Source organism: Oryzias melastigma, unplaced genomic scaffold (genome assembly GCF_002922805.2).
Source record: "Oryzias melastigma strain HK-1 unplaced genomic scaffold, ASM292280v2 sc00260, whole genome shotgun sequence".
NCBI classification, from domain to species: domain Eukaryota; kingdom Metazoa; phylum Chordata; class Actinopteri; order Beloniformes; family Adrianichthyidae; genus Oryzias; species Oryzias melastigma.
In genome coordinates this window covers 165,561-174,512 of record NW_023416894.1, presented here as the reverse complement: position 1 = coordinate 174,512, position 8,952 = coordinate 165,561, and the positions used below count along the sequence as shown (strand labels likewise).

Here is an 8,952-nt window from a genome sequence, read left to right as displayed (position 1 = left end):
CCCCAAGGAGTGATGTAAACAAGGCCCGACCAGGCACACCCATTGATGGAGTTAAGGAGAGGACTAGTTCTCGAGAGCAAGGACCGGATTCCGCACCACCAAGATCTGGACACCCCCAGGCTCCGATGTACATCGGAGTCGCTGTTGTTTCTCCAACATTTTTCTCATATAGTCTGCAAGGTTTACTTCTTCATCTAATTTTCAAATGTTCTTAAACTGCGGTAAACGGTATGCTCGTCCAAAAATCATTTCATAAGGCTTTAACCCGGTTGTGCTAGTGATGTTAAGGTACATTTTTACCAAATCAACACAATGAGGCCAGGGTCTTTCTGTTTCTTCCATGCATTTCTTCTGTCTATTTTTATGGTTCCATTCAATCTTACTACAAGTCCTGCACGTTGCGGATGGTACACTGAGAAAAAAAAAACTTTTTGCATCAGTTATATATACTTAATTATTCCTCATATCTACATAATAATTTATTCTAATTCTGTCACGAGGATTTTCTTAAGTAAATCTTATTAGTTATTTTTTCAATGGTATTTTAAATTAATATGTAATAGTTTTCCAATCTTACAAATCACTTTGTTTACAAAACGGGTTCCGTTATCACTATAGATTTTTTCAGGTATTCCATACCTGGAAATAATGTCTTTACATAGCACTTTAGCCACTGTTATAGCATCAGGTGTTTTAGTTGGAAATATTTCTGCCCACTTTGAGAAAACATCTATGATAACCAAACAAAATTTATTTCCATCACTTTGGCTCAGCTCAATGAAGTCCATGTGTATTATTTTAAAAGGGTATTGTGGCGTAGGGAATTTTCCCCGCTTCGGTCTCAAGTTCTCTTGTGGATTGTGCCTTGCACAAGTCAAACATGCCCCGCAAAAATCATTCGAGTCAATATGGAGATCACATGCTTGTTTACAGGCGAGTATGTAGCTGAGAAAAAAAAAAAAAAAGTTGAACTTCAAAATATCCTTAAAAAAAAAAAACTTAAATTACCCAGAACAGCTAGTGTTTAAACATTAGTCTAGCTCCAAAACAGCGTAAAAAACATAAAAAGAAAGGCATAAATTAGCCAAAGCAGCTAGCATGTAGCTGAAATATTAGCTAAACTCAAAAATAGCCTAAACAATCTTAGTAAATGCCAAAATAGTCCAAAAAGCTAGCAGAATTACATTTTTTTAAACTTTAAAACCGTAACTTTTTTATATAATTCTGAATAATAAAAAGGCAGGAATATTATTCCAGAATAAATCAACTTAAACCTTAATTAACTTCCAATATTTTACTCTCCATAAAAATATATTTTGTAAAATTATAAGTGCAAGATAACATCGAGCCATTAATGACAATAACGTTGGGTTAAGAAATTAACCCTGGTTCTCTGAAACATGAGTGAGGTATCTCACTATGGGACACGCCCCCTATGCGCTGTCCCCAGAAGCTTTTATCACATTACGCCAGTCCGGACTGGCCGTCAGGAACTGACGTCCACTCTAGGAGGAGGGACTTCCTTCTACTATAAGAGTGGGACTTCATCTTCCTCTCCTCAGTCTAAGAAAGCTCACCTCTTCTCGCTCCAGGCAAGAAGGGTTGTCTGGTGAGATACCTCACTCATGTTTCAGAGAACCAGGGTTAATTTCTTAACCTAACGTTCTCTTTTAACATTCATTCGGTATCTCACTATGGCAGGGGTATTCAAATCCAGGCCTCGAGGGCCGGTGTCCTACATGTTTTCCAACCAACCTTCCATTGAAGCTCCTTATTGGCTAAACACACCTGATCCTGGAAATTAGCAGCAGATAAGGCAGGATTTCTGGAAAACCTGGAAAACATGTAGGACACCGGCCCTCGAGGCCTGGATTTGAATACCCCTGCACTATGGGATAAAGAGACTCCCGGATTGCCAGACAGGCTTACTTGAAGACTAATAAGCACCCGGTCTTTTCAAACTGGCGCAGAAGCCACACCTAACACTGCGTGAGACAGAGTTGGTGTAGTCACATCCAGTTTATAGAATCTGGTGAAGGTGTGGGTTGAAGCCCAGCTGGCAGCTTCACATATGTCACCTACCGAGATCCCTTGAAATAGTGCCCAAGAAGAGGCCATTCCACGTGTGGAGTGAGCCCGCAAACCAGCAGGGGGTTCCAATCCCCTGACATTATAAGCCATGACAATAGCCTCCACAATCCAACGTGACAAACGTTGCTTAGTGAGAGGTCTACCTTTGTGTGGTGGAGCCCATGACACAAACAGCTGTTCTGACTTTCTAAAGTCAGAGGTAATTTCCGTATAAATGCGCAGGGCTCGGACCGGGCAGAGTGCATGAAGCCGCTCTTGCTCAACAGAGGCAAAGGGCGGTGGGTAGAAGGCTGATAGGTCGAGAGGGCGGCTTGACACAGCCGAATCAAAAACCTTGAGTAAAAAGGCAGGATTACGTTTCAACAGAACCCTTGAATCCCCCCTGGAAAATTGCATGCATGACGGGTTAACTGAGAACACATGAATATCGCTCACACGTTTTGCAGAAACCAGTGCGATCAGCAAAGCCGTTTTTAAGGAGAGCACCTTAAGCTCGACCTGCTGCAGATAGGGTTGGGCACCGAAGTTCGGTTCCAAGTAGGAACCGTTATGATTTGCGCGGTTCTACCGAAACCGAAAGATGCGGCTGCAAACGGTGCCGGATTTCGGTTCCAAATTTCATTGAAGTTTCATTTGTCTGTGGACATGTCAATCACTTGTACTCCCTTCTGATTTTTTACGATTCAGCCTATCTATTTACTTTCTTGTGTTCGTGGGCGGGCTCATATAAAACCGCCAACAGCGCATGCGCGCGCATCTAAAATGCCGAAGCTAAAGCGCTCGAAGGTCTGGCTGTATTTTACAGCAAAAACGGAAAATTCAGCCACGTGCAACCGATGCAGCAAGATTATCTCGTGTGGCAGAGGTAACACCTCAAATCTCAGCAAACATTTGACCACGCATGGGATTGCACTAAATGCAGAAAATTGCACGGTCTTTCACTGCTGGGGGGGTGTAAAGCGTGAAGGAACACACTCTAGCACATCCTCCGGAGCTAGCATGAGCATTTTGGGTCAAGAAGAAGAAGAGCCCGGTGAGGAGGACCCAGGAAACATTGAGAGCAGGCATGACACATCCGCTGACGGAGACGATTTTGACAGCAACGTCGGTGGGCGGGACTTTCGCTGTGAATAGTGGAGTTTCCGCAATTTTTAAACAACGCTGGAGCCCCATCCCAAAATGAAACAATGAATCGTTTCCTCCTTGTTGGGCTGCTAATAGCAGAAAGCTCGGCTCGGCTCCGCCCACCACCACAGCGGGTCGTCATCATCTGCTGCGCTTTGCAGCCGTGTGATTGACATTTATCTTCCGCCTTATTTTATTGAAATAAAATATTGCTTTTGCCCAAAAACAACTGCAAATAAATGCCACATTCCTGATTTAATTTAATAAAATGTCAGGCTAAAATTTCCAGGACGTTTAAGTTTATTTAAGACGGAGTTTTATATTATGCTTTATATTACGTGCGCACAGCTGCACGGCAGGAGGGAGTCTGCGCTTGTTTAAAGCCGTTCTGCTTTGGATTTAGGAAGATAAAGACATTATTTTTTATTACTGAAGCACCGCAATAAGCACCGAAAGGGAACCGAAACCGAAACCAAAGCACCGCGGTAGCACCGGAACCGCATCAGATCCCATCGGTGCCCAACCCTAGCTGCAGAGGCTCAAAAGGTAAACGTGTCAACACATCGAGCACCAAGGATAAATCCCAAGGAGCGACCAGGCTCCTGGACACCGGCCTAAGTCGGTGCGCTCCCCTCATGAACCGTACCACGAGCTGATGCCGGCCCGCCGTTTTGTTTCCAAAACCGACATGGCAGACCGATATAGCAGCTAAGTACACCTTAATGGTGGAGAAGGCTAGACCCTTGTCTAACAGGTTCTGCAGAAATGACAGAATGTCAGCCACAGAACTCTGATAAGCCACCACAGCGGTTTTAGCGCACCAGGCCCATAGTGCCATATGACCTGGATGAGGAAGGAAGATTTCCCCGCGCACCTGCGACAGCAGGTCTCTGTGGAGGGGAAGTGGCCATGGTTCTCTGTTCATCAGCTGAAAAATCTCCGCTAGCCAGGGTTTCCCAGGCCAGCGTGGAGCTATCAGGATGAGAGAATGGTGCCCACCTCGCACCATGGCCAGGGTGGGGGTATCAACTCCAGTGGAGGAAACGCTTACAGCAGGACCCTCGGCCCTTTGTGCTCTAATGCGTCCAGTCCCAGTGGAGAGCCCTGATCGGTCAGGGAGTAAAACCTCGGACACTGCGCATTCTCCACCGACGCAAAAAGGTCGATTTCTCCTCGACCCTAGATGGTCCATATCTGAGCCACCACATCGCTGTGGAGCTTCCATTCCCTGTAGCGAGGGTTGCCCCTGGACAGTAGATCCGCCGCGCGGTTCATAATGCCCGGAACGTGGATGCTTCTCAGTGACAGCAGGTGAGAGCTGCTCCATACCATCAGTCTGTGTGCCAACGTGTGCAGACGACGTGAGCGCAGCCCCCCTGCTTGTTGATATATGCCACTACAGTGGTATTGTCGGTTCTGACCAGAACATGCTCCCCCCTCAAGCGGGGCAGAAAATGTTTCAGTGCCAGAGACACGGCCAGGAGCTCCCGGCAGTTTATGTGGACTGACTGCATGTGAGAGCTCCATGAACCGTTCACCGTCATGCCTTCGTGTGTGGCTCCCCAGCCTGTCAACGAAGCATCCGTGGTCACAACCTTCCGTGTTTGGATGGTTCCCATGGTAACGCCCCTGGTTAGGAAGTGCGCTCCTCCAAGGACGGAGGGTGACAGCACACGTTACCGTTACATGAATTCTGCGGTGGGCGTGGCGAGCGGGGCTCAGGTTGAGCGACGCCACCCACCGATGAAACGGTCGCATGTATAGGCGACCTAACGGGACCACTATTAAGGCAGACGCCATCAGACCCAGGAGTCTGAGGCACTGCCTGAACCGGAGACACGCCCCCCTTCGGAACAGCGCCAGACAAGCCAGAAAGGCTCTCAGTCTGTCCGCGGAGAGTCGTGCTCTGAACTGAACTTCGATGAAGGTGATCGTTTGGGCTGCAATCAAGACGCTCTTGTCCCAGTTTATAGTGAAACCCAATGGGATCAAGTGTGACGTAAGCAGCTCAGCGTGTGCAGAAAGTTCTCTGGGAGATTGCGCTGCAAGAAGCCAGTCGTCTATGTACGTTGCCAGTCGCATCCCTCTCTCTCTCAGAGGTGCGATTGCCGCTTCCGTACACCCGGGGGCTTAAAGAGAGGCCAAACCGGAGAACCACATATTCGTATGTCTTCCCCTGAAAGGCAAATCGTAGATACTTTCTGTGCGGGGGATAAATAGGGATGTGAAAGTACGCGTCTTTCAGATCTATGGAGATGAACCAGTCCCCTTGACGCACGAATCGCATCAGAGCTGCGTGAGTCAGCATTCTGAACGTGTACTGTCTTAAGTATTTGTTCAGAGCACGCAGATCTAGAATTGGGCGGAGACCTCCGTCCCGTTTCGGAACCAGAAAGTACCGGGAATAAAATCCGTCCGCGCTCTGCGCTGGCGGAACGAGCTGGATTGCATTTTTGTTCATGAGCGCCGCGATCTCGGCTTGTAAGATGCGCGCTCTCTCCCCGTGAGCCTGTGAGTGCAGAATGCCGTTGAAACGGGGAGGTGTGAATGCAAACTGAAGCCTGTAACCTCTGGCTACAGTTTTCATCACCCAGCTGGAAGCCCGACAGTCTCGCCATGCTCGTGCGTTTGCTGACAGCGGCCCGAGATCTGGCGGTTTCGGAAAATGAGCGAGCAGTACGGAGTGCGCGTGCACGGGTCGTGCACTGCTCGTTCCAAGCAACCTGGCTGCAGTGCCGCGGGAGGAGTTCCCCCCCACAGCCTCATGTGCAGCTGCGCAGGCTTGTACCGTTCTGTTCCCCTTTTTGTGTTTTTTTGCCCGTGTGTGCGCGCGTTGTGCATTGAGCTGAGACATGCGCATGGGACAAATTTTATTGAACACATTTTGTTTAATAGCAGAACATATTTGCACTGGTGTGTCCTTGTGCTCTCGTGAGCGTTTACTGAACGCAGCTGTGGCTCCACTGAGCTCTCTGCTGGTCCGGTCTTTCTCCTTTTCAACTGGCTGTGTGCTGGGAGCGCCAGCGCATCCTCTGCACGCCTTTTGGAGGGCTTGAACTTTGAACAGAACAGAACGTTGTGTGGGAGGGTGAGGGCAGGTGTCTGGCCGAGCCCGCTCCTCCTCCCGGTAGAGAGTGTCTCAGGTGGCACGTCTCTTTTTCTTGGAGTTCCCGGTGCTTGACGGGGCCGGCTGGTTTCCCGGTGACACCTTGGGAGCAAACGGCTTCTTGGTCCACGCGCCTTTCAGCTCCGTGGGTTTGCCGTGACCGAGGTCGTCCGACTGTGGTTGGGGCTGACGCCTGGGGATGCGAAAAGCCGGTCGAGCCACAGCCTGAGGGAGGTCTGACGCGGTGCAGCTGAGAGAGGGGGCGCCTTCCTGGGCAGGCAGAGCTGGAGGGCCTCGCCTTCTCTCTTCTTTTCCTCGCACCGTTTCTGCATAGTGGCCACCGCTGGTCCAAATAAACCTTTAGGGTCCACGGGAACGTTGAGGAGATGAGTCTTCTCCTTCTGAGAAGATGAAATAAAAGCATGGACCACAGTCTCCAGGTCAGCCATGGTTACAATTTTTCTCAGCTTAGAAATATTTCTCAGGTGGTAAAAACCAAATGACCAAATGTTTTGAATGATTATTGAAGGACATAGACTGGTCGAACATTACTCCGAGGTTTCTGAGGGTAGGTTTGCAGGAGGAGCCGAGGGAGCCTAAGTGATGTTTAATGGAAGTGACTTGATGCTCGCGGGCAATTACCGTATTTTCCGGACTATAAGTCGCGCTTTTTTCATAGATTTTCCAAGGGTGCGACTTATACTCAGGAGCGACTTATATGTGACTTTGTTAGGCATAAATAGGCTCATATATTTGTTATTTTCCCCACTTAAACCGTTTACCTTTTGGCGGTTGTTTCCCAATAATAACCACTAGAAGGCACTGTAGGTTTTGTATTAGTATCTACTGCTGTCAGCTGACAGATATGCAGAAGAAGAAGTTACAATCAAAACAAACGTTCCTGATAATCTAATCATTCTCCTCATGGATGTTATGATGTTTTTCTCATTTGCATCATTATTATTGTTTTTATTTTTCTCTTCCTGGGCTAATGGGGGACAACACGCCATCAAACTGAGTTATAAACAGACAGAAGAGCAGCTAAAAACAGTCATTCAGATGCAGCTCCTGCAGGCTAGAAGGTAACAATCGCCGTAAGAAAAAGACAAAAAACTGCTGTCCCGAACACAAAATGGAGAGATGATTATAGATGCTTTTGTGGAGTTCTTTAAAATAAATAACTTAACCTCTCAACATCACCCGTATCTTTTGTGTATTTTAAACGAGGTAAACAGCCAAAGCCTCCATCATGTAGCGATGAGGCTAAAAACTTCAGACAGCTTCTCCAACGGGAGTGTTTAGTTTATGAACACATTTTTGGACAAGCATTGAGCATTAAATTAGAAGCACATTAAACGATTCAGCGGACTCTAATTTGACGCATGAATCGCATTTGATGTCAAATGCAACATTACGTTGGGCTTGTTGAATTTGTTCATAAATGTTGGACTTTTCTCTTAAAAGTGCGACTTATACTCCGGAGCGACTTATATATGTTTTTTTCTTCTTCATTATGCATTTTTTTGCTACTGCGACTTATACTCCGGTGCGACTTATAGTCCGGAAAATACGGTATCAAGGTTTCCGTTTTCTTTTCATTTAGTTGAAGATAATTGAGACTTAGCCAGTCTTTGATGTATAAGAGGCAAAGTAATAAGTCATCTAATTTATGAAACTCAGACTCACTAAAAGAGCAGTACAGTTGGAGGTCATCAGCGTATAAATGGTAAGACACATTTTTAAAACTACTAATAATATTTCCAAGAGGGTTGATATACAAAAGAAATAGGATTGGACCAAGAACTGAGCCCTGCGGGACACAATGCAACAAGTGGGCAACTTCAGATATTAAACGATTTGCATACATGACAGTTGTTCTGTGGGAGAGGTAAGAAGCGAACCATGAAAGTACAGTCCCAGATATTCCAAAATCTTCTTGTAGTCGACATAATAATGTCTTATGGTCGACTGTGTCAAAGGATGAGGACAGATCCAACCAAACTAAAACTGTGTATTGACCTGAGTCTGCGGCCATCAGAATGTCATTAGAAACTTTTAAGAGGGCAGTCTCTGTAGAATGTAGTTTTCTGAACCCAGACTGAAACTGATCTAAAATACCAAATGTATTCACAAAAAGTGTAAACTGACCTGCAACAACTTTCTCCATAATCTTTGCTAAAAATGGCAATTTTGATATTGGCCGATAACTGCTTGGCTCCAGTGGATCCAAATTTGGCTTCTTTAATACTGGACTTAATGCTGCCGGTTTGAGAGAATTGGGCACTGCACCAGTTGACAATAAAATATTTATCAGTTTGACAACCTGTGGACAAAGTACATCAAATACCTTCAAAAACAGTGAGGTGGGTACAATATCAAGAGGGGAGGAAGAGGGTTTTACTGTTTTTAGAATGACTATAACGTCTTCCAGAGTCACAGGTGAAAAAGAGGACCAAGTCCATAAAGAAGAAGAGGAAGAAGGAGCACTAAGAGTACTACCTGAAGGTAGTGTTATACTAGCCGTGATGTTGTTAATCTTTTCCACAAAGAAGTTTAGAAATTTGTTGCAGTCACTTTTGAATAAACAGGCACTGGGAGAGCTGAAGGTGATACAATGGTATTGATAGTTT

The 8,952-nt window shown here is 46.3% G+C and overlaps 1 pseudogene; it reads right to left on the bottom strand.

Annotated features, from left to right (window-relative positions):
* Positions 1 to 6,771, bottom strand: part of LOC112141627 — a 12,605-nt pseudogene extending 5,834 nt beyond the window's left edge.
* Positions 6,772 to 8,952: the final 2,181 nt, after the last annotated feature.